The sequence below is a fragment of the Entelurus aequoreus genome, linkage group LG26 (assembly GCF_033978785.1).
Source record: "Entelurus aequoreus isolate RoL-2023_Sb linkage group LG26, RoL_Eaeq_v1.1, whole genome shotgun sequence".
Taxonomy (NCBI): Eukaryota; Metazoa; Chordata; class Actinopteri; order Syngnathiformes; family Syngnathidae; genus Entelurus; species Entelurus aequoreus.
The window spans coordinates 16,020,421-16,047,569 of NC_084756.1; the positions used below are offsets into that span (position 1 = coordinate 16,020,421).

At 41.7% G+C, this 27,149-nt stretch overlaps 16 non-coding genes across 16 annotated transcripts; 9 read left to right on the plus strand and 7 right to left on the minus strand.

Moving 5' to 3' along the window:
• The first annotated feature begins 7,881 nt into the window (after positions 1–7,881).
• Positions 7,882–7,953, plus strand: trnad-guc (transfer RNA aspartic acid (anticodon GUC)). The gene has a single exon. It is a non-coding gene; the product is annotated as a tRNA-Asp (tRNA).
• A 1,166-nt stretch (positions 7,954–9,119) lies between these two features.
• Positions 9,120–9,201, minus strand: trnal-aag (transfer RNA leucine (anticodon AAG)). The gene has a single exon. It is a non-coding gene; the product is annotated as a tRNA-Leu (tRNA).
• A 139-nt stretch (positions 9,202–9,340) lies between these two features.
• Positions 9,341–9,412, plus strand: trnad-guc (transfer RNA aspartic acid (anticodon GUC)). Its single transcript has one exon. It is a non-coding gene; the product is annotated as a tRNA-Asp (tRNA).
• Positions 9,413–17,983: 8,571 nt separating this feature from the next.
• trnal-aag (transfer RNA leucine (anticodon AAG)) lies at positions 17,984–18,065 on the minus strand. The gene has a single exon. It is a non-coding gene; the product is annotated as a tRNA-Leu (tRNA).
• A 109-nt stretch (positions 18,066–18,174) lies between these two features.
• On the plus strand, positions 18,175–18,246 carry trnad-guc (transfer RNA aspartic acid (anticodon GUC)). Its single transcript has one exon. It is a non-coding gene; the product is annotated as a tRNA-Asp (tRNA).
• Positions 18,247–18,833: 587 nt separating this feature from the next.
• trnad-guc (transfer RNA aspartic acid (anticodon GUC)) lies at positions 18,834–18,905 on the plus strand. Its single transcript has one exon. It is a non-coding gene; the product is annotated as a tRNA-Asp (tRNA).
• A 437-nt stretch (positions 18,906–19,342) lies between these two features.
• Positions 19,343–19,424, minus strand: trnal-aag (transfer RNA leucine (anticodon AAG)). The gene has a single exon. It is a non-coding gene; the product is annotated as a tRNA-Leu (tRNA).
• A 109-nt stretch (positions 19,425–19,533) lies between these two features.
• trnad-guc (transfer RNA aspartic acid (anticodon GUC)) lies at positions 19,534–19,605 on the plus strand. Its single transcript has one exon. It is a non-coding gene; the product is annotated as a tRNA-Asp (tRNA).
• Positions 19,606–20,771: 1,166 nt separating this feature from the next.
• trnal-aag (transfer RNA leucine (anticodon AAG)) lies at positions 20,772–20,853 on the minus strand. The gene has a single exon. It is a non-coding gene; the product is annotated as a tRNA-Leu (tRNA).
• Positions 20,854–21,492: 639 nt separating this feature from the next.
• Positions 21,493–21,574, minus strand: trnal-aag (transfer RNA leucine (anticodon AAG)). The gene has a single exon. It is a non-coding gene; the product is annotated as a tRNA-Leu (tRNA).
• Positions 21,575–22,623: 1,049 nt separating this feature from the next.
• Positions 22,624–22,695, plus strand: trnad-guc (transfer RNA aspartic acid (anticodon GUC)). Its single transcript has one exon. It is a non-coding gene; the product is annotated as a tRNA-Asp (tRNA).
• Positions 22,696–23,154: 459 nt separating this feature from the next.
• Positions 23,155–23,236, minus strand: trnal-aag (transfer RNA leucine (anticodon AAG)). The gene has a single exon. It is a non-coding gene; the product is annotated as a tRNA-Leu (tRNA).
• A 109-nt stretch (positions 23,237–23,345) lies between these two features.
• Positions 23,346–23,417, plus strand: trnad-guc (transfer RNA aspartic acid (anticodon GUC)). The gene has a single exon. It is a non-coding gene; the product is annotated as a tRNA-Asp (tRNA).
• Positions 23,418–25,480: 2,063 nt separating this feature from the next.
• Positions 25,481–25,552, plus strand: trnad-guc (transfer RNA aspartic acid (anticodon GUC)). Its single transcript has one exon. It is a non-coding gene; the product is annotated as a tRNA-Asp (tRNA).
• Positions 25,553–26,010: 458 nt separating this feature from the next.
• On the minus strand, positions 26,011–26,092 carry trnal-aag (transfer RNA leucine (anticodon AAG)). The gene has a single exon. It is a non-coding gene; the product is annotated as a tRNA-Leu (tRNA).
• Positions 26,093–26,201: 109 nt separating this feature from the next.
• trnad-guc (transfer RNA aspartic acid (anticodon GUC)) lies at positions 26,202–26,273 on the plus strand. The gene has a single exon. It is a non-coding gene; the product is annotated as a tRNA-Asp (tRNA).
• The last annotated feature ends 876 nt before the right edge of the window (positions 26,274–27,149 follow it).

Genomic DNA, 27,149 nt, shown 5'->3' on the forward strand with positions numbered 1-27,149 from the left:
TAAATATAATTATAGAAGAATAATTCTTCAACAAAATAAATATTTACTGAATATTTATTCACGAGCCCAGATGGATCTCTATTGCAATATCCAAAGAAGGTTGATGATTGATTATATGTATAGAAATCTTTATTATAATTTAATCACTATTTAATTTTTAAAACGTTTTAGTTATTCTTATTTTTTTGTTTGTCCAAATAAGTCAAGTAAGACCACAACAAATGAGCAATATGGTGCACTGTTATATAATTTAATAAATCAGAAAATAATGACATTATGCTGTATTTTATTTCTTTAATTTACTGGAAAAAAAAGGTTGAAAACCACTGCCCTAAATCATATCTAAAGCTAAAATTATTTTATAAGACTGATTATTTTGGATTCGTAAATAGTATGCTGTTGATTGTGGTTAGCTGCAAGTTTGTTTATTTGTTTGTTTAGTTATTTGAGTGAAAGGGGAAGAAATCAATAGGAATAATTACATGCAAAATGGAATAAAACTATGAGTGCGATAGATAATGAATGAATAGATGAAATAAGTTTATTTTGGTCATGTAATCAACCATCAACCAATTTGTGTGAGCAGTTTAACAGTAAATTAGACATATTAACAATCATACACATTTACACACAGAAAAGAAAAGAAAAAAGAATGACCGAAAAAAAAAAAAGAATAGGCGGAAGCCAAAGCTTATATTGGCCTATGATATACAATTACTGAACATTAAATTACCTGGAACATCAACGTTAAAAGATGAAAGTAATTGTTACTATATTGCATAATGTTAAAAAACTTTACTTTTCAAGGGTCTCTTAAACCATAACAAAAAACTACATGTGTTCAGCTCATCACTGAGGATGGTACATCATTTAACTCCTAAAACTGAAATACATTTGTGTTTTTATTTTATTTTACTTGACCTATTTCAAAAATCAATATCCCCCATAAATGATAGTTTTCTCCTCATAATGTAAACAAGCTAAGAATACAAACTGGAAGGCTGTTCTTTACTTGGAAACATAATTGCCATTGTTTTAAAATTAAATTATCTGAACATTTAACACATTATGACTTAAAAAATGGATTGATATGATCATAATAATAATGCTTTGTGTAATATTGAAATGAGCCTTTTAAGTTTAAGTATTGGGTCTATAATTCTTCTATAAACATTTCCCCAAACTTCAAAACAATATTACATATGGAAAAATAAATGAATAATATAACATGTGCAGACATTTCTTATTCAGCATGTGTTTAACTTTATACCGAATAGCAATGGATTTGGATATTTTTCTTTAATATGTTCAATATGTGGCTTCCAACATATTAATGATCAATTACTATTCTCAAGAATGTAGTTCATATACTCTGTCAATTTCCACTTGATTTAACTTTAATTTTTGTTTCACAATTTGACTTTGCACCCTGGGCAGGTCGCCACCTCATCAAAGGGCCAACACAGATAGATAGACAGACAACAGTCACACACTAGGGCAAATTTAGTCTTATTAATTACTACATATTGAGATCTATTACTTAAAATAACTACTTAACCACTGTTGTGAAATACCTTTCTAATTTATGGGAGTATTGGGATAGGATTGAGGAAGATGTCTGCTGTGGTGGTGGTTAGTTTTGAAATTAATTTAATAAAAGTAACTTTAAAGTGCAGTCTGACATTTTAGTTTGGAGTAATTTATATTTTTATTTACACATTTCAGTACACCATACTTCTGGATGTTGAGCTAGAAGAGGATAATGGCATGACAGAATAAAGTTAGAATTAAAGTTGGGGTGCCAGTGATTGTCACACACACACTGGGTGTGGTGGAATTTGTCCTCTGCATTTGGCCCATCCCCCGTGATTGCCCCTGGGAGGTGGGGGAATCATGTTTGGTGATTTGGCTCCCAAATTTTTTGTAGTCTTTGGTGTGACTCGACCGGGGTTTTGAACTTGCGACCTGCCGATCTCAGGGCGGACACTCTAACCACTAGGCCACTGAGATGAAGTAGGCAAACCAAATCTCAACAGCTTTCAGTTAGCTATAGATTTTGAGAGTATAATGCGAATAACTATAACTTTACAACTGTTTGCTGTGAATAGTGTTGAATAATAATTACAAATAACAGCCTACATTAATAATTAGAATAAGAGCCGATATGTAAAGTTAAAAAAAAAAAAAAAAAAAAAAAGAGGAGAAGTGTGATTAGGGCTGGCGCTTAGAGCATGGCCTTGTATGTTTGTTGTGAATAGGTTAGATAACCAGTCGGAGACAGACAAGGCAAGGACAAGACTCAAAGTGCTTCACAGACAACAAAGGGAAATGAAAGAAAATAAAAGCAAAATTAAAATGCAGACAATAAAAATAAACACAGTGCGGACGTTAAAAGTTAAAAGATTAAAAGATTTAGCTGAAAGATAAGGAGAAACGTGAATAAAAACATTCCTTTGTTTTGGAGAGTATCACGCACAGCGGGAGGTCAGAGTGCAAGCATGACAGCTTGCTCGCGCCTACTGATAGACAAATGATAGTTTAAATTAACTTATACATAATCTTTAAGTGAATTAAAAGGGTACTTAAATACACATGAAGTAGTACGTATAATCTTTGAATTAAGGTTATTGATTAGCAATTAATGGGATAGTTAAGACTGTAATTTAAAAAAAAAAACGTGATATGCAAAATTGAACTAACCGAGAGGATATGAAAACGATGGGTGTACATGTTTTGAGTTCCAAATTCTGGAGGAAAAAACCTCAACAAAACGTAAAACCATTCAGACGGACTTGGGTGGTAGCCACGGTTGTGCTAGGTCAAGCGAGGGTGGAAAGGATGTGCAGCCGGGGGACTGCCGGCTTCTCTGAACAAGACAAGCTCCAAAGTTGTAGCCAGAACATGCTCACAAAAAATACAGGTGTGACAGCAGGACGAACAGCAGGATACAAACAGACCCCTGCTGGACATAAGTGTCAACGGACAATGTTCAACACAATCTTTGAAGCATTCCTTTGTGGTCAACCTGCACACACCTTGTAATGACCTGCTTACGAACTGTGCCCTGACAATTCAATACCGCACAGAAGGAAATTCCTGATGTTGCCTGACAGCACGACATCAGCGGACAACTAATAGGGACGCCTCCCAGGAACGAGTGGAAGACGGGGACTGCTCCAACTGTCCTAGCACTGGCTGACTGAGGTGCGTCCGTGTGTCCTGCCACCCAAACCGCCAAAGTGTATGATCACCAATTAGACGACTCATAATAGGAGCCTTTTGACTCTTATATATGGTAGGACTCAAGGTATGGCCGCTCATGTGAACTATCCTTACAACAATTAGAATGGTATAAGATGGACAACTAATGACCCACATTGTTCCCTCTGTCCTGCCTACGAAACCAAAAATTTAGGTCAAATGATAAAACAGGGCGTAGCTGCCGCTGATTGAACCGATACGCTAATACCACATTTTCAATTATTTCGGTTGTCTGTTAAAAACATAGCTATTGGTTGCAATTTGGACATTCCTGCTGTAGGCTACAAAGAGCTAGCAGCTACACAACAGCTGAGCTAAAATAAAATGTAAGCATATCAAAAAATTATAGTTGCTTATTACATACACAAAGTCGCAGAGAGACAGAAGTCTGTAGAAAGTATTCAGTAACAAACGTGTCCGCATTATTAAACTTTCTACCACAGGAAACATACTGAACAAATCCAGCAGTTACTGTCAGACTCTAATCCGGATTACCTTGTCTATCAGAGACATGGTTAAAACCCACAACACCTTTCGTTCTAATTAATGTCCCGGGGGACAAGATTACAGAAAAGACAGATCGAGTGACAAAGGGGGGAGGAATTATGATTTAGGAAAGGGAAAACATTAAAAGTAGATCAATTTGAGTATGTTGAAATTAAAATCACATGTTCCTCAGAAATGTATTTCAAGGTAATTGTAGTATACCGACTGACCACAGCTAAAGACATTTTTCTTGATTCATTTTCAGACATCCTCAAACAGCATAGTATGAAAGAAGTAACGTCATGGGGGACGTTAATCTGGACTGGTTAAATAAGACGCGTAGAAAGAAACTTAAGGATATTATAAACGGCTTCTACATGATACAAAGGATAAGCAGCCCTACTAGAATTACAATTGGATGACAAAAATTAAAGAGATCATCTGTAAATACACGAATACAAAACCAGAAAGAAGAGTGCTAAAATAAAAATACCATTGGATTAATAAAACAATTTGGATTCTAATAAAGACATCGGGACTCAGCTCTCAAAAGAGCAATTATAACAGGTCTAAATACAGATCGTATGTTTTAAAAGTTTGGAAGAACAAGGTAACAATGTTTATGCGGAAGTCTAAGGCTGACTTTCATTTAGAATTAATCAAAGCTGCAAAAGGGAACAATAGAGAGTTATGGAAAACCAGATACAAACTTACGGGAAGAGAGCAAACAAGAAACAACACTATAACATTAAATATCAATGGCGCTACTATCGCAGACAGTCTGGACATAAGTAATAATTTTAATGAACATTTCATCCAGTCTGTACAAACCCTGAATAAAAATCCCTCAAAATCAGTGCAAATAATTGTCATTTATTCAGGATGGACTCATTTTAGAAGTAACAAATGAAACAAAGTTAAACAAAATCTTCACTGCATTATCAGACTCACGATCTAGAGATATATATATGGGTTGGACACTATCTTCCTACAAACATATAAGGATTGTATTATTGCTCGTATAACAACGATTGATAAATAAATCAATAACGGAAAACACTTTCCCTACCACGTGGAGAAACTGCTACTATGATTAAATCCATAAAGCAGGAAATAAAGAAGACCAGAACATGTACAGACCAATTAGCCTTCTCCACGTTATAACAAAAAGAATAGAAAATTTGAAATAAAAAAAAAAGTGGCTTTGGAGCAATCAAGGCTGCTCACACGGTCACTAAGATGGGCATTATGTTGACACATCAATTTAATGAGTATTATATTTATCCATGAGAGCATTTTTGTTGTAAATTGTGAGGTATGGCTGTTAAAATCTTGGTTGTTTTTACGAATGATGACAGATGTGAACAAGAGCATGTATGGTCTTTGTGTGATGATGTAAATAAGGTGTGGTTGTATTGTATGGTAAGTATGTGTCCATGAAGGGGCATTTGGTGACTTTTCTTATAATTGAATACATGCTACAGTATGATTATTTTTGATTAATTATTGATTATTATGAATGTATATATTTATTATGATTAATTAGTGTCATAATTTTATTGCTTGATTTGTGGATCCCTTTAATTTAGGTAGCCAGGGACTACAGATGGAAAGTAGCTATTTAGATATAATCTGGTACAGAACATATCTGTTTCTGAACTTAATGTTTCTGTGCATTGTCCCATCATAGATAGACTAAATTAAATACAACTATTTAGTGAATTGTTGTGGCCACAATAATTCACTAGGTGTTGTAAAATATCAAAGTACTATTGCAAAAGCGAACAGTGACCTCAAACATGACCTGTCCTCCGCCTCTGTTCTTGCTGCACTTGACTATCAGCTGTCTTTTCTTTTTCTTGGATGTTTCTGAAACTACTAATACTACTACTACTACTACTATTACTATTACTACGACTAACACTGTCCCTGTGAGAGGGACAGAGGGGGGAGGTGAGTTTGGATTGGGTCAAGTTTGAGCGTGTTGAGGTTTTATTTAATCGATATGATCAAGGATAAAGGAACGTAATGATTTAGATTGACAATTGCAGTGGTTGGCGAAAGCAACCCCAACCTCAAAGGAGGGTGCCAATTCAGTAATTAAATGTTTTGTGAATGATCTAATATCCCGACATGGTTTCCCCAAAAAGATTAGGTCAAACAACGGCACCTATTTTAAGAAAACAGGTTAATCTTCTTCAGTCACAAGATCAGCACTTCTCAGGACCAGCAGCTTCCTAGGAAGGTGGAAAGACCATGAGACCAAAATGGTAAGTTTGCAAAATGTAGAATTTGTGTGCCAGTTCCTCTGTGCAGATTTGAGGATGAAAGCAGCCACTCCAGATTCCCTTGCACTCGCTAAGAGGGGCACGGTCAAAGCCGATCCAGGACCAACACCCGATACCTGACTGGAAGGAACCGAGAGGAGAGACAACACCTTGCCAGCGATGACGAGAACAACTAAGGTTGCCAGCCAATGTGTCCACCGGGACTCCAGCAGCTGTGGAAAGAAGTGTCGGGAGTGCCGAAGCAGCGAGGAGGCCTGAAGCAAGCCGAGGGCCTGGACCAAAGCCCCACGCCCCATACTCTGCCCCAGCCTTCCCCAAAGCCCCCACAGCTCCAACTCTACCTGAGTTTTCCCCAATTTCGGCCAGCACGCACATGCCACTGAACAGTCTGCCCAATGGACTGAACCACACCCCAAGAAGAGACAGAGACAGACTGTTTGAGTGGATCTCTTTCTTCACCAGGGCAGCCAAAAGCCCAACGAGGTGTCGGCAGGCCACCAGCCTGAGGCACCACCGAGCCATCTATACGAGCACTAATCGAACATGGACTCATACGAAATTCAGTTGTGTGTTCAAAATCAATTGATAATTAACAATATTGGTAACTACATTCATTGCAAATGCCGGGAAAAATATTTTTGAAAATGTCTTACAGTCATAAGTCTATATACATTCATCTATTTATGTTCAATGATGTTCATGATCAAAGTATTTGTTTTTCCTTTACTAAATCAAAGGGTAGGCCACTAATTGTGTTCTGTGAGATGGTTTTACTGCAGGCTGGTAACAGCGATCGCTCTGAAGGAGGGTCATAGACGGAATTTTTGCCTCGTATAAAAACATTGAGGTTTTTGCCTCTATCTGCGGTAGAGATTTAAGTTAGTGGTCTATATCAGAAATTGTTTTGGTCCAGGGTCTTAAGACCCTGGAAGGAGGGTATGTAGTAGAATTTCTGACCTTTTGACCTATATTTCTTGTCTTTTAAGAATGTCCGCTCATTTTCAATACTCTTGTATTTTGTGCCATTGAATGGACCAGTTGTGGGACAAAAGTGAATATTGAGTCGTGCCAACCTGTCTACAGAATTCGAGTTGTTATGGAACAGATAGGAAAAGCAAAACAAGACATTGACGCATTTGATAAGGAACGATGACGCACAACAGACATATAAATGAATGGCAGAAGACCGGAACTCGGGGGTGATTTTGGCTGGTGTGTGTCTTGTGTGCTCTGGAGTACATTGTGTCTGCTTGCACGGACAACTTAATTCAACCTGCACCTCTGATAATGGGTAAATAAATTTGTTGTACTAAACTACTTTTGTTGCTTGCTTAAGCTTCGGACAATCCACTACATGGAGGAGTGCATATGATGAGTCATTTGTTAGTCTGCTCTCTCCTGCCTGTGCAATGCAACCAACAAGATCTGGATGCCGTCATTGACTAGGTTAGGTTGATCTTCAAACGACATGTTGATAAACATACAACCTCGACCACCTTTTAGCTTTACCGGACGCTGCTGGCGGGCCTTAAATCTGTGCTGGTTGTGTTTTTATTATTGCATATCTGGAATGGAAAACTCCAAAGATAACATTTTGGTCCTATTACCCAGGGTCTTATTGCCTCAGTCAGGGAAGATACAAGTGTGTTACCAGCAAAAATGGCAGTGGTGGGAACCCACGCCTCCCGAGTGACTGGAGCCTTAATCCAGCGCCTTAGACCGCTCGGCCACACTACCCTCAATCCGTGCTTTCGGAGGATCAATTTGTCCGCATTATGAGATCGCAGAAATACTGAATAGCAACACTTTGGTCGCGGTGTGGCAGGCAAAATATCATCCCAAGCAGTCCTCGTTAGTATAGTGGACAGTATCTCCGCCTGTCACGCGGAAGACCAGGGTTCGATTCCCTGACGGGGAGATGGTTCAGGTGCCTCTTATTTTCATCAATTACCATCTTTTTGAAATTTGAGAAGTGACCACAGTATCCTTCTCCGAATGTTGTGATGTTGATGATTCAAAACAGTGAGGATGGTTCTACATCATGTTAGTGTGGAGGAGTGCATATGATGAGTCATTTGTTAGTCTGCTCTCTCCTGCCTGTGCAATGCAACCAACAAGATCTGGATGCTGTTATTGACTAGGCTAGGTTGTGTGTGGAGAACTGGAAAGGTGTCGTGCAGTGGACCTCGAAGACGACAAGAAGAGGAAAGCGGAGAATCTCGGGCACATTTTTTGGGCCAAGTTTGAGCAATGTCCCCATTGCCTTTATGGAAAATGTCAACTATAATGATTTGTATATCATGAGCATAAAACATGGAAGTCACATAAGTTTATTATAAATTGCCTGCTCTGAGAAAGGGTCGGATAGCTTCGAGAATCGAACCCCGGCCGCGGCGGTGAAAGCGCCGAATCCTAGCCACTAGACCACCAGGGAGTTGATCACTGGTTCAGACACTGGTCTCCTGCATGGTTTCTTGACAAATGTGTGAAGCACCCATTGCATTCATATGCCATGTCAGAAATGCGAATTGTCTTCTTTGAACCGGGGTAACTTTTGTGTCTTAGTGAAGTGATAACCACTACACTATGGAAACTGCTGCATGAATTTGGACTTGGGTGTGGAAAAATTGTACAATAGTAACAAAAAAGAACAGACTTTCCTTCCTCCTGTCTTCTTTTGTCTTCTTAGTGTAGTCCGTGTTGAGGATAAGGTCGTTGTTTCCACACAATGTATCCAGACAGGCCAACTCCCTCCTGCTGGTCGCACCGTGCGGGCCAGTGATACATCCTATCACTGCGGTGTCATCCAAATACAGAAACAGATAAAAGTGGCCTGAATGTCTTAAGTAGGGGCGGAGATCTTCAAACGACATGTTGATAAACATACAACCTCGACCACCTTTTAGCTTTACTGGATGCTGCTGGCGGGCCTTAAATCTGTGCTGGTTGTGTTTTTTTTACTGCATACCTGGCATGGAAAACTCCAAAGCTAACGTTTTGGCCCTATTTTTGCAAGCTTTCTAAATGAGGCCCAGGGTCTTATTGCCTCAGTCAGGGAAGATACAAGTGCGTTACCAGCAAAAATGGCAGTGGTGGGATTTGAACCCACGCCTCCTGAGAGACTGGAGCCTTAATCCAGCGCCTTAGACCGCTCGGCCACACTACCCTCAATCCAAGCTTTCGGAGGATCAAATTGTCCGCATTATGAGATAGCAGAAATATGGAATAGCAACACTTTGGTCGCGGTGTGGCAGGCAAAAGCCAAGCCTGTTTACTTGTCCCCAGCAAAATATCATGCCAAGCAGTCCTCGTTAGTATAGTGGACAGTATCTCCGCCTGTCACGCGGAAGACCAGGGTTCGATTCCCTGACGGGGAGATGGTTCAGGTGCCTCCTATTTCCTTCAATTACCTTCTTGTTGAAATTTCAGAAGTGACCACAGTATCCTTCTCCGAATGTTGTGATGTTGTTGATTCAAAACAGTGAGGATGGTTCTACAGCATGTTAGTGTGGAGGAGTGCATATGATGAGTCATTTGTTAGTCTGCTCTCTCCTGCCTGTGCAATGCAACCAACAAGATCTGGATGCCGTCATTGACTAGGTTAGGTTGATCTTCAAACGACATGTTGATAAACATATAACCTCGACCACCTTTTAGCTTTACCGGACGCTGCTGGCGGGCCTTAAATCTGTGCTGGTTGTGTTTTTTTTATTGCATACCTGGCATGGAAAACTTTGACAACCTGGACTTTCCACTACAAAATTGGCGTCACGAACTAGGATGGTCCAGAACTCTGCAAGTCAACATCCGCTCCCGGCTTCTCTTTCAGGCAGACAACGCTTGCACGCGCGCATCTAATAAAAGGTAAGCTATTTTGCTTATTGTGTAAAAGTTATCTGTCTGAAGAGAAACGGGATCGGTAAGATAAAAACTGAAATTTTTTTCATAAAAGATAGTTCTCCAAAAACAACCTAGACTGAGGCATGTGTTGGTTGGTTTGAGTTGTATTATATGTGATCATTTGTCTGTGTGTTTGTTGAAAACTTGTAATCTCTTGTTTTTAACAAATGGGGATTGTTGATAGAATTTTGGTGGTTTGGAGTGTAGAAGCATAGACGATGTGAGACGAAAAATTTCTTTTCTGCAAGTACATGGTTAGCCGGAGTTGGACACAGCGAAATTTAAGGCAAGGTTGGCTAAACTGATGTGACATTTGGCCCACACAAATTTATGACGTCTATGAAGGTCCTACGTATCTGTCTATGTGGAAGCTGCAGCCGGGTAAAAAGCCTGATATAAGGTGATCGTTCAGTGACTCCGGTAAAGGAGATCAACTGAGCCAAGTTGTCACGAATTTGGAAATTTGCTGCAGTATAGATGGATAGAGTAAGGGCTCCATATGGTAGAGCCTTGGTGAAACTATATGGACTGACCAGACACGATGTACTGTAGAAATTGAAGGGTGATTCCTGGAAATTCTACAGCGCCTTAGGCTGTTATCCGTGTTGGTCAGGAAGGAAAAGCAGGATTTGCTCCGCTGAATGGGTTAATCGCCATTATATGAGTAAAAATGACCTGCGTGTGTGTGTTATGAGACGGCCGATTCCACAAAAGCACGCGTGCATTAGTTGTTTATATTGGTCCGGACCAGGGGGGAGTGTTTTGTGGGGTAAAAATGTGTGTTTTTAAATTTATATATATATATCTGCGTATTTTAATAACTTTTGTGTAGCACCTGGTTTCTTATCTGTTTTAATTCTCCCTCATGCTTTTGTGAGAGTTCCCTAACGCTTTTTTCGCACCCACGCTGATCTGCAAGAGCTGGGAAATTGTTGGTTATGTGTGTGCGTGTGAGAAAATAGACAAAGTTATGTACAGAAAACACATGAGTGAATGATCCATCCATATAATTATTTTCTTTCGCTTATCAAGAGGTTGGATCGCGGAGGCAGCAGCCTAAGCAGGGAGGCTCCCCCTCGTGGGCGCTGCGAGCTAATTCCAGTCATTTGAATTTGTTTTTAACTATACTGGTGATTGTGACTGTGCGATATTACTGTTGTTTTAAACACTGAGATTTTGAGTACGGGAAAAAAGGCTCTTGCTCGCTGGTAAATTCTCTGTGTGTGAGTGACTGTGTGACGCATATAAAAAAAAAAAAGAGCTGGGAGACATTTTGAGATAAGAGTGTGTGCGTGTGACGAGGCTGTGTGAGTGACAGCTGCGTGAGGCATTAGTTCGAAGAGGAGTGACACATAGCATTGAGCTAGGTTAGCATTGTGTTAGCATAGCATTGAGCTAGGTTAGCATTGTGTTAGCATAGCATTGAGCTAGGTTAGCATTGTGTTAGCATAGCATTGGGCTAGGTTAGCAAAAGTTTGCTTACTGAGGCATAGTAAGGCTAGGTTAGCATCTAGCTTGGCATTACTAAGTGTGGTTGAACAGTTATTCTCGGTCTGTAGAGTGTGCTAATAGTAGGTGCTGGCTAAGTCCAGTAAAATAATAGATATATGGAAAATTACACGTTTAAATATCAATAAATAAATACTGATTGTGGGACATTGAAACATTGTTTAATTCATCATTCATTTATATGTCTAGTATACTTTTTTTGGTACAGCTTTGCTGCTTATCTGATCCATCCAGTTCCTGTGGGAAGTTGCGACAAACACACACATCATAGATTAGGACACACTGTAACTTTGAATTAATAGTTATACAACAAATAAATTAATAATATTGAATTTAAATTTGATAAAGATAAATTGATCATACATTGACATTTTAATTTTTTTTTAGGAATAAACACACAATAAAATAAAAGTTAAATTTATATTCTAATACATCTAAGGGCATCTGTGAAACATAGAGTCTGAAGAAGTACAGATAAGAGCCACTCAGCGCCATTGTCAAAACAAAACGTAGAGAAGCGTTAAACAAATTCTAATCAGAAGGAAGACAGACCAAAATATGAGAACTTAAGTAAACAGACAGCAAGTAAACCAGAAATAATAATGTAAATAAATAACAAAGAAAGCAAATTTCTATGTGACATTGGTGCATGTAGAATTACAAATAGAGAATAAAACTAAATGGAAATAACTGTCTGCAAGATGAGCATGACGTCATGAATTGTGCTCGGGTTAGTAATAGATAGATAGATAGATAAAACGTTATTGATTCCTTCAGGAGAGTTCCCTTTGGAAGAAGAACTAAAAAGTAAACAGTAACTAATAAGGGTATAAATGGAAACAAAATAGATTCTATTAAAAGAGAAACTAGGCATTAACGACCATGATATAAAAAAGTATTGCACTGTTATCGTTTTGCATTCCCTGTCATCCTAGCCCCCCAAAGAGGAGTTGTACAGTGTAATGATGTATGAGACAAAGGATTTTTCATAGGCTAAACCAGTAGTTCTCAAATGAGGGTATGGTGTTTCCGCCCGGACAAAAAAGGGAGGTACTTGAAGGTATGCCAAGGGGTACCTGAGATTTTAAATATTTTAAAATGCAGACAATAAAAATAAACACAGTACGGACGTTAAAAGTTAAAAGATTAAAAGATTTAGCTGAAAGATAAGGAGAAACGTGAATAAAAACATTCCTTTGTTTTGAAGAGTATCACGCACAGCAGGAGGTCAGAGTGCAAGCATGACAGCTTGCTCGCGCCTACTGATAGACAAATGATAGGTTAAATTAACTTATAGATAATCTTTAAGTGAATTAAAAGGGTACTTAAATACACATGAAGTAGTACGTATAATCTTTGAATTAAGGTTTTTGATTAGCAATTAATGGGATAGTTAAGACTGTAATTTTAAAACGTGATATGCAAATTGAACTAACCGAGAGGATATGAAAACGATGGGTGTACATGTTTTGAGTTCCAAATTCTGGAGGAAAAAACCTCAACAAAACATAAAACCATACAGACGGACTTGGGTGGTAGCCACGGTTGTGCTAGGTCAAGCGAGGGTGGAAAGGATGTGCAGCCGGGGGACTGCCAGCTTCTCTGAACAAGACAAGCTCCAAGGTGTAGCCAGAACATGCTCACAAAAAATACAGGTGTGACAGCAGGACGAACAGCAGGATACAAACAGACCCCTGCTGGACATAAGTGTCAACGGACAATGTTCAACACAATCTTTGAAGCATTCCTTTGTGGTCAACCTGCACACACCTTGTAATGACCTGCTTACGAACTGTGCCCTGACAATTCAATACCGCACAGAAGGAACTTCCTGATGTTGCCTGACAGCACGACATCAGCTGACAACTACGGGGACGCCTCCCAGGAATGAGTGGAAGACGGGGACTGCTCCAACTGTCCTAGCGCTGGCTGACGGAGGTGCGTCCGTGTGTCCTGCCACCCAAACCGCCAAATTGTATGATCACCAATTAGACGACTCATAATAGGAGCCTTTTGACTCTTATATATGGTGGGACTCAAGGTATGGCCGCTCATGTGAACTATCCTTAAAACAATTAGAATGGTATAAGATGGACAACTAATGACCCACATTGTTCCCTCTGTCCTGCCTACGAAACAAAATTTTTTTTAGGTCAAATGATAAAACAGGGCGTAGCTGCCGCTGATTGAACCGATACGCAAATCAATTATTTCGGTTGTCTGTTAAAAACATAGCTATTGGTTGCAATTTGGACATTTCTGCTGTAGGCTACAAAGAGTGACAAAGGGGGGAGGAATTATGATTTATGAAAGGGAAAACATTAAAAGTAGATCAATTTGAGTATGTTGAAATTAAAATCACATTTTCCTCAGAAATGTATTTCAAGGTAATTGTAGTATACCGACCGACCACAGCTAAAGACATTTTTCTTGATTCATTTTCAGACATCCTCAAACAGCATAGTATGACAGAAGTAACGTCATGGAGGACGTTAATCTGGACTGGTTAAATAAAACACGTAGAAAGAAACTTAAGGATATTATAAACGGCTTCTATATGATACAAATGAAAGCAGCCCTACTAGAATTACAATTGGATGACAAAAATTAAAGAGAACATCTGTAAATACACGAATACAAAACCAGAAAGAAGAGTGCTAAAATAAAAATACCATTGGATTAATAAAACAGTTTGGATTCTAATAAAGACATGAGGACTCAGCTCTCATAAGAGAAATTATAACAGGTCTAAATACAGATCGTAGGATTTTAAAGTTTTGAGGAACAAATTTACAATGTTTATGCGGAAGTCTAAGGCTGACTTTCACTTAGAATTAATCAAAGCTGCAAAAGGGAACATTAGAAAGTTATGGAAAACCAGATACAAACTTACGGAAAGAGCGCAAACAAGAAACAACACTATAACATTAAATATCAATGGCGTTACTATCGCAGACAGTCTGGACATAAGTAATAATTTTAATGAACATTTCATCAGTCTGTACAAACCCTGAATAAAAATCCCTCAAAATCAGTGCAAATAATTGTCATTTATTCAGGATGGACTAATTTTAGAATTAACAAATGAAACAAAGTTAAACAAAATCTTCGCTGCATTATCAGACTCACGATCTAGAGATATATATACGGGTTGGACACTATCTTCCTAAAAACATATAAGGATTGTATTATTGCTCGTATAACAACGATTGATAAATAAATCAATAACGGAAAACACTTTCCCTACCACGTCGAGAAACTGCTACTATGATTAAATCCATAAAGCAGGAAATAAAGAAGCCGAGAACATGTACAGACCAATTAGCCTTCTCCACGTTATAACAAAAGGAATAGAAAATTTGAAATTAAAAAGTGGCTTTGGAGCAATCAAGGCTGCTCAGACGGTCAATAAGAGGGGCATTATGTTGACACGTCAATTTAATGAGTATTATATTTATCTATGAGAGCATTTTTGTTGTAAATTGTGAGGTATGGCTGTTAAAATCTTGGTTGTTTTTACGAATGATGACAGATGTGAACAAGAGCATGTATGGTCTTTGTGTGATGATGTAAATAAGGTGTGGTTGTATTGTATGGTAAGTATGTGTCCATGAAGGGGCATTTGGTGACTTTTCTTATAATTGAATACATGCTACAGTATGATTATTTTTGATTAATTATTGATTATTATGAATGTAAATATTTATTATGATTAATTAGTGTCATAATTTTATTGCTTGATTTGTGGATCCCCTTAATTTAGGTAGCCAGGGACTGCAGATGGAAAGTAGCTATTTAGAAATAATCTGGTACAGAACATATCTGTTTCTGAACTTAATGTTTCTGTGCATTGTCCCATCATAGATAGACTAAATTAAATACAACTATTTAGTGAATTATTGAGGCCACAATAATTCACTAGGTGTTGTAAAATATCAAAGTACTATTGCAAAAGCGAACAGTGACCTCAAACATGACCTGTCCTCCGCCTCTGTTCTTGCTGCACTTGACTATCAGCTGTCTTTTCTTTTTCTTGGACGACTAACACTGTCCCTGTGAGAGGGACAGAGGGGGGAGGTGAGTTTGGATTGGGTCAAGTTTGAGCGTGTTGAGGTTTTATTTAATCAATATGATCAATCCGGTACAAGGATAAAGGAACGTAATGATTTAGATTGACAATTGCAGTGGTTGGCGGAAGCAACCCCAACCTCAAAGGAGGGTGCCAATTGTAATTAAATATTTTGTGAATGATCTAATATCCCGACATGGTTTCCCCAAAAAGATTAGGTCAAACAACGGCACCTATTTTAAGAAAACAGGTTATCATCTTCAGTCACAAGATCAGCACTTCTCAGGACCAGCAGCTTCCTAGGAAGGTGGAAAGACCATGAGACCAAAATGGTAAGTTTGCAAAATGTAGAATTTGTGTGCCAGTTCCTCTGTGCAGATTTGAGGATGAAAGCAGCCACTCCAGATTCCCTTGCACTCGCTAAGAGGGGCACGGTCAAAGCCGATCCAGGACCAACACCCGATACCTGACTGGAAGGAACCAAGAGGAGAGACAACACCTTGCCAGCGATGACGAGAACAACTAACGTTGCCAGCCAATGTGTCCACCGGGACTCCAGCAGCTGTGGAAAGAAGTGTCGGGAGTGCCGAAGCAGCGAGGAGGCGTTGAAGCAAGCCGAGGGCCTGGACCAAAGCCCCAACGCCCCATACTTTGCCCCGCCTTCCCCAAAGCCCCATACTTTTCCCCAATTTCGGCCAGCACGGACATGCCATTAAACATGGACTGAACCACACCCCAAGAAGAGACAGAGACAGACTGTTTGAGTGGATCTCTTTCTTCACCAAGGCAGCCAAAAGCCCAACGAGGTGTCGGCAGGCCACCAGCCTGAGGCACCACCGAGCCATCCATACGAGCACTAATCGAACATGGACTCATACGAAATTCAGTTGTGTGTACAAAATCAATTGGTAACTACATTCATTGCAAATGCCGGGAAAAATAATAATGCAACAGCTTACAGTCATAAGTCTATATTAATTCTAAACCAGATCTTGTTTGATTCATTATTAATGTGAAAATACATCTTGAATAAGCATATATATATTCATCTAATTATGTTCATGATCAAAGTATTTTGGTATTACGTTACTAACTTAAAGGGTAGGCCACTAATTGTGTTCTGTGAGATGGTTTTACTGCAGGCTGGTAACAGCGATCGCTCTGAAGGAGGGTCATAGACGGAATTTTTGCCTCGTATAAAAACATTGAGGTTTTTGCCTCTATCTGCGGTAGAGATTTAATTTCGTGGTCTATATCAGAAATTGTTTTGGTCCAGGGTCTTAAGACCCTGGAAGGCGGGTATGTAGTAGAATTTCTGACCTTTGACCTATAGTTCATGTCTGTCAAAAATGTATGCTCATTTTGATTTCTCTTCCTCTTCTGTGGGACAAAAGTGAACTTTAAGTCATGCCAACCTGTCTAGTGAATGTGTTGACTGTCTAAAAGATTCGAGTTGCTATGGAACAGATAGGGAAAACAAAATAAGACATTGACGCACTAACAAGAGAGATAAGAAAGGGATAAAGCCAAACGAAGAGAGTGTTTGGGCACCATCTTCTTTTTCATGGTGACGGGCGCGCCCGGGGGGGAAACTTTCTGTGTGCTAGACAACTCAACCCAACCATTGTACCATTTGATTATGAGTAAAATAAAACTCTTGTGTTAAATCTACTTTGGTTCTCATTGACAACCTGGACTTTCCACTACACTCCAAAGCTAATGTTTTGGCCCTATTTTTGCAAGTTTTCTAAATGAGGCCCAGGGTCTTATTGCCTCAGTCAGGGAAGATACAAGTGTGTTACCAGCTAAAATGGCAGTGGTGGGATTTGAACCCACGCCTCCCGAGAGACTGGAGGCTTAATTCAGCGCCTTTGGTCGCGGTGTGGCAGGCAAAAGCCAAGCCTGTTTGGTTGTCCCCAGGAAAATAACATGCCAAGCAGTCCTCGTTAGTATAGTGGACAGTATCTCCGCCTGTCACGCGGAAGACCAGGGTTCTATTCCCTGACGGGGAGATGGTGCGGGTGCCTCTTACTTTTTTCAATTACCATCTTGTTGAAATTTCAGAAGTGACCACAGTATCCTTCTCCGAATGTTGTGATGTTGATGATTCAAAACAGTGAGGATTGTTCTACAGCATGTTAGTGTGGAGGAGTGCATATGATGAGTCATTTGTTAGTCTGCTCTCTCCTGCCTGTGCAATGCAACCAACAAGATCTGGATGCCGTCATTGACTAGGTTAGGTTGATCTTCAAACGACATGTTGATAAACATACAACCTCGACCACCTTTTAGCTTTACCGGACGCTGCTGGCGGGCCTTAAATCTGTGCTGGTTGTGTTTTTTTTATTGCATACCTGGAATGGAAAACTCCAAAGCTAACGTTTTGGTCCTATTTTTGCAAGTTTTCTAAATGAGGCCCAGGGTCTTATTGCCTCAGTCAGGGAAGATACAACTGCGTTACCAGCAAAAATGGCAGTGGTGGGATTTTAACCCACGCCTCCCGAGAGACTGGAGCCTTAATCCAGCGCCTTAGACCGCTCGGCCACACTACCCTCAATCCGTGCTTTCGGAGGATCAATTTGTCCGCATTATGAGATCGTAGAAATACTGAATAGCAACACTTTGGTCGCAGTGTGGCAGGCAAAATATCATCCAAGGCAGTCCTCGTTAGTATAGTGGACAGTATCTCCGCCTGTCACGCGGAAGACCAGGGTTCGATTCCCTGACGGGGAGATGGTTCAGGTGCCTCTTATTTTCTTCAATTACCATCTTGTTGAAATTTGAGAAGTGACCACAGTATCATTCTCCGAATGTTGTGATGTTGATGATTCAAAACAGTGAGGATGGTTCTAAAGCATGTTAGTGTGGAGGAGTGCATATGAAGAGTCATTTGTTAGTCTGCTCTCTCCTGCCTGTGCAATGCAACCAACAAGATCTGGATGCCGTCATTGACTAGGTTAGGCTGATCTTTAAACGACATGATGATAAACATACAACCTCGACCACGTTTTAGCTTTACCGGACGCTGCTGGTGGGCCTTAAATCTGTGGTGGTTGTTTTTTTTTTATTGCATACCTGGCATGGAAAACTCCAAAGCTAACGTTTTGGCCCTATTTTTGAAAGCTTTCTAAATGAGGCCCAGGGTCTTATTGCCTCAGTCAGGGAAGATACAACTGCGTTACCAGCAAAAATGGCAGTGGTGGGATTTGAACCCACGCCTCCTGAGAGACTGGAGCCTTAATCCAGCGCCTTAGGTCGCGGTGTGGCAGGCAAAAGCCAAGCCTGTTTGGTTGTCCCCAGGAAAATAGTACGCCAAGCAGTCCTCGTTAGTATAGTGGACAGTATCTCCGCCTGTCACGCGGAAGACCAGGGTTCGATTCCCTGACGGGGAGATGGTGCAGGTGCCTCCTGTTTCCTTCAATTACCATCTTGTTGAAATTTCAGAAGTGACCACAGTATCCTTCTCCGAATGTTGTGATGTTGATGATTCAAAACAGTGAGCATGGTTCTACAGCATGTTAGTGTGGAGGAGTGCATATGATGAGTCATTTGTTAGTCTGCTCTCTCCTAACTGTGCAATGCAACCAACAAGATCTGGATGCCGTCATTGACTAGGTTAGGTTGATTTTCAAAGGACATGTTGATAAACATACAACCTCGACCACCTTTTAGCTTTACCGGACGCTGCTGGCGGGCCTTAAATCTGTGCTGGTTGTGTTTTTTTTATTGCATATCTGGAATGGAAAACTCCAAAGATAACATTTTGGTCCTATTACCCAGGGTCTTATTGCCTCAGTCAGGGAAGATACAAGTGTGTTACCAGCAAAAATGGCAGGGGTGGGATTTGAACCCACGCCTCCCGAGAGACTGGAGCCTTAATCCAGCGCCTTAGACCGCTCGGCCACACTACCCTCAATCCGTGCTTTCGGAGGATCAATTTGTCCGCATTATGAGATCGCAGAAATACTGAATAGCAACACTTTGGTCGCGGTGTGGCAGGCAAAATATCATCCCAAGCAGTCCTCGTTAGTATAGTGGACAGTATCTCCGCCTGTCACGCGGAAGACCAGGGTTCGATTCCCTGACGGGGAGATGGTTCAGGTGCCTCTTATTTTCATCAATTACCATCTTTTTGAAATTTGAGAAGTGACCACAGTATCCTTCTCCGAATGTTGTGATGTTGATGATTCAAAACAGTGAGGATGGTTCTACATCATGTTAGTGTGGAGGAGTGCATATGATGAGTCATTTGTTAGTCTGCTCTCTCCTGCCTGTGCAATGCAACCAACAAGATCTGGATGCCGTCATTGACTAGGCTAGGTTGTGTGTGGAGAACTGGAAAGGTGTCGTGCAGTGGACCTCGAAGACGACAAGAAGAGGAAAGCGGGGAATCTCGGGCACATTTTTTGGGCCAAGTTTGAACAATGTCCCCATTGCCTTTATGGAAAATGTCAACTATAATGATTTGTATATCATGAGCATAAAACATGGAAGTCACATAAGTTTATTATGAATTGCCTGCTCTGAGAAAGGGTCGGATAGCTTCGAGAATCGAACCCCGGCCGCGGCGGTGAAAGCGCCGAATCCTAGCCACTAGACCACCAGGGAGTTGATCACTGGTTCAGACACTGGTCTCCTGCATGGTTTCTTGACAAATGTGTGAAGCACCCATTGCATTCATATGCCATGTCAGAAATGCGAATTGTCTTCTTTGAACCGGGGTAACTTTTGTGTCTTAGTGAAGTGATAACCACTACACTATGGAAACTGCTGCATGAATTTGGACTTGGGTGTGGAAAAATTGTACAATAGTAACAAAAAAGAACAGACTTTCCTTCCTCCTGTCTTCTTTTGTCTTCTTAGTGTAGTCCGTGTTGAGGATAAGGTCGTTGTTTCCACACAATGTATCCAGACAGGCCAACTCCCTCCTGCTGGTCGCACCGTGCGGGCCAGTGATACATCCTATCACTGCGGTGTCATCCAAATACAGAAACAGATAAAAGTGGCCTGAATGTCTTAAGTAGGGGCGGAGATCTTCAAACGACATGTTGATAAACATACAACCTCGACCACCTTTTAGCTTTACTGGATGCTGCTGGCGGGCCTTAAATCTGTGCTGGTTGTGTTTTTTTTACTGCATACCTGGCATGGAAAACTCCAAAGCTAACGTTTTGGCCCTATTTTTGCAAGCTTTCTAAATGAGGCCCAGGGTCTTATTGCCTCAGTCAGGGAAGATACAAGTGTGTTACCAGCAAAAATGGCAGTGGTGGGATTTGAACCCACGCCTCCTGAGAGACTGGAGCCTTAATCCAGCGCCTTAGACCGCTCGGCCACACTACCCTCAATCCGTGCTTTCGGAGGATCAATTTGTCCGCATTATGAGATCGCAGAAATACTGAATAGCAAAACTTTGGTCGCGGTGTGGCAGGCAAAATATCATCCCAAGCAGTCCTCGTTAGTATAGTGGACAGTATCTCCGCTTGTCACGCGGAAGACCAGGGTTCGATTCCCTGACGGGGAGATGGTTCAGGTGCCTCTTATTTTCATCAATTACCATCTTTTTGAAATTTGAGAAGTGACCACAGTATCCTTCTCCGAATGTTGTGATGTTGATGATTCAAAACAGTGAGGATGGTTCTAAAGCATGTTAGTGTGGAGGAGTGCATATGATGAGTCATTTGTTAGTCTGCTCTCTCCTGCCTGTGCAATGCAACCAACAAGATCTGGATGCCGTCATTGACTAGGTTAGGTTGATCTTCAAACGACATGATGATAAACATACAACCTCGACCACCTTTTAGCTTTACCGGACGCTGCTGGCGGGCCTTAAATCTGTGCTGGTTGGGTTTTTTTTATTGCATACCTGGCATGGAAAACTCCAAAGCTAACGTTTTGGCCCTATTTTTGCAAGTTTTCTAAATGAGGCCCTGGGTCTTCTTGCCTCAGTCAGGGAAGATACAAGTGTGTTACCAGCAAAAATGGCAGTGGTGGGATTTGAACCCACGCCTCCCGAGAGACTGGAGCCTTAATCCAGCGCCTTAGACCGCTCGGCCACACTACCCTCAATCTATGCATTCGGCGGATCAATTTGTCGGCATTATGAGATAGCAGAAATATGAGATAGCAACACTTTGGTCGCGGTGTGGCAGGCAAAATATCATCCCAAGCAGTCCTCGTTAGTATAGTGGACAGTATCTCCGCCTGTCACGCGGAAGACCGGGGTTCGATTCCCTGACGGGGAGATGGTTTAGGTTCCTCTCATTTTCTTCAATTACCATCTCGTTGAAATTTGAGAAGTGACCACAGTATCCTTCTCCGAATGTTGTGATGTGTGGACTCGGCGTTGCTGCACAGCCCTACAGAAATCAAACACAGTATTTTACTAATGTTTGTTGCACCCCTCGAAATTAGGATGCAAAAGCAAGTCTTCAAAAAGGGAAAATGGTTTGTCAGAGTCAATGTGTCAAATTAAAGGTTAGGGATGCAGCAGCTGACGACCTCGACATAGCATTACAAAAATCAACCTTGGTAGAATTAGAAAAGTCCTTAGGCGAAGCCCTGTATGGTCTTATTTACGACAACGCATCTAACCACCTACGAGCAAACCCTGACAACAGTTTAGTTACACATATACCACTTATACACATATACCAATGGTTAGCCTAAAGTCAGTTGGCACAGAAAACAGCTTGAATACAACCACAGACGTCAGAGGAAAAGCTCAAACAAGAAACAGACCCTCGTCTCGCTCTGTTTGACCGAGAACCAGCAATGAAGAGATTAAAGTCAAAGCAAATGTCCTCCATCCTGTATAAGCCCTGACTGACAGACATCACCGCAACAGGTTGGCCCTCTGCTCTAGCCGCCGGGAAAATGCCTCACACAAATCCTCTCTCTGCCTAAACAAATCTCTTCTGCCTGGCTCCAAAGAAGTGTGGCCTTTTTGGTCCTGCCTAAATCGCCCAAGATCTGTGAAACGGAACGTTGCAGGGTATCCATGAACAAATGAGGCTATGAGACTGGAGCCTTAATTCAGCGCCTTTGGTCGCGGTGTGTTAGGCAAAAGCCAAGCCTGTTTGGTTGTCCCCAGGAAAATAACATGCCAAGCAGTCCTCGTTAGTATAGTGGACAGTATCTCCGCCTGTCACGCGGAAGACCAGGGTTCGATTCCCTGACGGGGAGATGGTGCGGGTGCCTCTTACTTTTTTCAATTACCATCTTGTTGAAATTTCAGAAGTGACCACAGTATCCTTCTCCGAATGTTGTGATGTTGATGATTCAAAACAGTGAGGATGGTTCTACAGCATGTTAGTGTGGAGGAGTGCATATGATGAGTCATTTGTTAGTCTGCTCTCTCCTGCCTGTGCAATGCAACCAACAAGATCTGGATGCCGTCATTGACTAGGTTAGGTTGATCTTCAAACGACATGATGATAAACATACAACCTCGACCACCTTTTAGCTTTACCGGACGCTGCTGGCGGGCCTTAAATCTGTGCTGGTTGGGTTTTCTTTATTGCATACCTGGCATGGAAAACTCCAAAGCTAACGTTTTGGCCATATTTTTTGCAAGTTTTCTAAATGAGGCCCTGGGTCTTCTTGCCTCAGTCAGGGAAGATACAAGTGTGTTACCAGCAAAAATGGCAGTGGTGGGATTTGAACCCACGCCTCCCGAGAGACTGGAGCCTTAATCCAGCGCCTTAGACCGCTCGGCCACACTACCCTCAATCTATGCATTCGGCGGATCAATTTGTCGGCATTATGAGATAGCAGAAATATGAGATAGCAACACTTTGGTCGCGGTGTGGCAGGCAAAATATCATCCCAAGCAGTCCTCGTTAGTATAGTGGACAGTATCTCCGCCTGTCACGCGGAAGACCAGGGTTCGATTCCCTGACGGGGAGATGGTTTAGGTTCCTCTCATTTTCTTCAATTACCATCTCGTTGAAATTTGAGAAGTGACCACAGTATCCTTCTCCGAATGTTGTGATGTGTGGACTCGGCGTTGCTGCACAGCCCTACAGAAATCAAACACAGTATTTTACTAATGTTTGTTGCACCCCTCGAAATTAGGATGCAAAAGCAAGTCTTCAAAAAGGGAAAATGGTTTGTCAGAGTCAATGTGTCAAATTAAAGGTTAGGGATGCAGCAGCTGACGACCTCGACATAGCATTACAAAAATCAACCTTGGTAGAATTAGAAAAGTCCTTAGGCGAAGCCCTGTATGGTCTTATTTACGACAACGCATCTAACCACCTACGAGCAAACCCTGACAACAGTTTAGTTACACATATACCACTTATACACATATACCAATGGTTAGCAAAAAGTCAGTTGGCACAGAAAACAGTTTGAATACAACCACAGACGTCAGAGGAAAAGCTCAAACAAGAAACAGACCCTCGTCTCACTCTGTTTGACCGAGAACCAGCAATGAAGAGATTAAAGTCAAGGCAAATTTCCTCCATCCTGTATAAGCCCTGACTGACAGACATCATCGCAACAGGTTGGCCCTCTGCTCTAGCCGCCGGGAAAATGCCTCACACAAATCCTCTCTCTGCCTAAACAAATCTCTTCTGCCTGGCTCCAAAGAAGTGTGGCCTTTTTGGTCCTGCCTAAATCGCCCAAGATCTGTGAAACGGAACGTTGCAGGGTATCCATGAACAAATGAGGCTATGAGGATGGTTCTACAGCATGTTAGTGTGGAGGAGTGCATATGATGAGTCATTTGTTAGTCTGCTCTCTCCTGCCTGTGCAATGCAACCAACAAGATCTGGATGCCGTCATTGACTAGGCTAGGTTGCGTGTGGAGAACTGGAAAGGTGTCGTGCAGTGGACCTCGAAAACGACAAGAAGAGGAAAGCGGAGAATCTCGGGCACATTTTTTGGGCCAAGTTTGAGCAATGTCCCCATTGCCTTTATGGAAAATGTCAACGATAATGATTTGTATATCATGAGCATAAAACATGGAAGTCACATAAGTTTATTATAAATTGCCTGCTCTGAGAAAGGGTCGGGTAGCTTTCCCTGACCGGGAATCGAACCCCGGCCGCGGCGGTGAATGCGCCGAATCCTAGCCACTGGACCACCAGGGAGTTGATCACGGCTTCAGACACTGGTCTCCTGCATGGTTTCTTGACAAATGTGTGAAGCACCCATTGCATTCAGATGCCATGTCAGAAATGCAAATTGTCTTCTTTGAACCGGGGTAACTTTTGTGTCTTAGTGAATTGATAACCACTACACTATGGAAACTGCTGCATGAATTTGGACTTGGGTGTGGAAAAATTGTACAATAGTAACAAAAAAGAACAGACTTTCCTTCCTCATGTCTTCTTTTGTCTTCTTAGTGTAGTCCGTGTTGAGGATAAGGTCGTTGTTTCCACACAATGTCACCAGACAGGCCAACTCCCTCCTGCTGGTCGCACCGTGCGGGCCAGTGATACATCCTATCACTGCGGTGTCATCCAAATACAGAAACAGATAAAAGTGGCCTGAATGTCTTAAGTAGGGGCGGAGATCTTCAAACGACATGTTGATAAACATACAACCTCGACCACCTTTTAGCTTTACTGGATGCTGCTGGCGGGCCTTAAATCTGTGCTGGTTGTGTTTTTTTTTATTGCATACCTGGCATGGAAAACTCCAAAGCTAACGTTTTGGCCCTATTTTTGCAAGCTTTCTAAATGAGGCCCAGGGTCTTATTGCCTCAGTCAGGGAAGATACAAGTGCATTACCAGCAAAAATTGCAGTGGTGGGATTTGAACCCACGCCTCCTGAGGGACTGGAGCCTTAATCCAGCGCCTTAGACCACTCGGCCACACTACCCTCAATCCAAGCTTTCCGAGGATCAATTTGTCCGCATTATGAGATAGCAGAAATATGGAATAGCAACACTTTGGTCGCGGTGTGGCAGGCAAAAGCCAAGCCTGTTTGCTTGTCCCCAGGAAAATACCATGCCAAGCAGTCCTCGTTAGTATAGTGGACAGTATCTCCGCCTGTCACGCGGAAGACCAGGGTTCGATTCCCTGACGGGGAGATGGTTCAGGTGCCTCCTATTTCCTTCAATTACTATCTTGTTGAAATTTCAGAAGTGACCACAGTATCCTTCTCCGAATGCTGTGATGTTGTTGATTCAAAACAGTGAGGATGGTTTTACAGCATGTTAGTGTGGAGGAGTGCATATGATGAGTCCTTTGTAAGGCTGCTCTCTCCTGCCTGTGCAGTGCAACCAATAAGATCTGGATGCCGTCATTGACTAGGTTAGGTTGATCTTCAAACGACATGTTGATAAACATACAACCTCGACCACCTTGTAGCTTTACCGGACGCTGCTGGCGAGACTTAAATCTGTGCTGGTTGTCTTTTTTTTATTGCATACCTGGCATGGAAAACTCCAAAGCTAACGTTTTGGCCCTACTTTTGCAAGCTTTCTAAATGAGGCCCAGGGTCTTATTGCCTCAGTCAGGATAGATACAAGTGCGTTACCAGCAAAAATGGCAGTGGTGGGATTTGAACCCACGCCTCCTGAGAGACTGGAGCCTTAATCCAGCGCCTTAGACCGCTCGGCCACGCTACCCTCAATCCATGCATTCGGCGGATCAATTTGTCCGCATTATGAGATAGCAGAAATATGAAATAGCAACACTTTGGTTGCGGTGTGGCAGGCAAAATATCATCCTAAGCAGTCCTCGTTAGTATAGTGGACAGTATCTCCGCCTGTCACGCGGAAGACCAGGGTTCGATTCCCTGACGGGGAGATGGTTTAGGTGCCTCTCATTTTCTTCAATTACCATCTCGTTGAAATTTGAGAAGTGACCACAGTATCCTTCTCCGAATGTTGTGATGTGTGGACTCGGCGTTGCTGCACAGCCCTACAGAAATCAAACACAGTATTTTACTAATGTTTGTTGCACCCCTCTAAATTAGGATGCAAAAGCAAGTCTTCAAAAAGGGAAAATGGTTTGTCAGAGTCAATGTGTCAAATTAAAGGTTAGGGATGCAGCAGCTGACGACCTCGACATAGCATTACAAAAATCAACCTTGGTAGAATTAGAAAAGTCCTTAGGCGAAGCCCTGTATGGTCTTATTTACGACAACGCATCTAACCACCTACGAGCAAACCCTGACAACAGTTTAGTTACACATATACCACTTATACACATATACCAATGGTTAGCCTAAAGTCAGTTGGCACAGAAAACAGCTTGAATACAACCACAGACGTCAGAGGAAAAGCTCAAACAAGAAACAGACCCTCGTCTCGCTCTGTTTGACCGAGAACCAGCAATGAAGAGATTAAAGTCAAGGCAAATTTCCTCCATCCTGTATAAGCCCTGACTGACAGACATCACCGCAACAGGTTGGCCCTCTGCTCTAGCCGCCGGGAAAATGCCTCACACAAATCCTCTCTCTGCCTAAACAAATCTCTTCTGCCTGGCTCCAAAGAAGTGTGGCCTTTTTGGTCCTGCCTAAATCGCCCAAGATCTGTGAAACGGAACGTTGCAGGGTATCCATGAACAAATGAGGCTATGAGGATGGTTCTACAGCATGTTAGTGTGGAGGAGTGCATATGATGAGTCATTTGTTAGTCTGCTCTCTCCGACCTGTGCAATGCAACCAACAAAATCTGGATG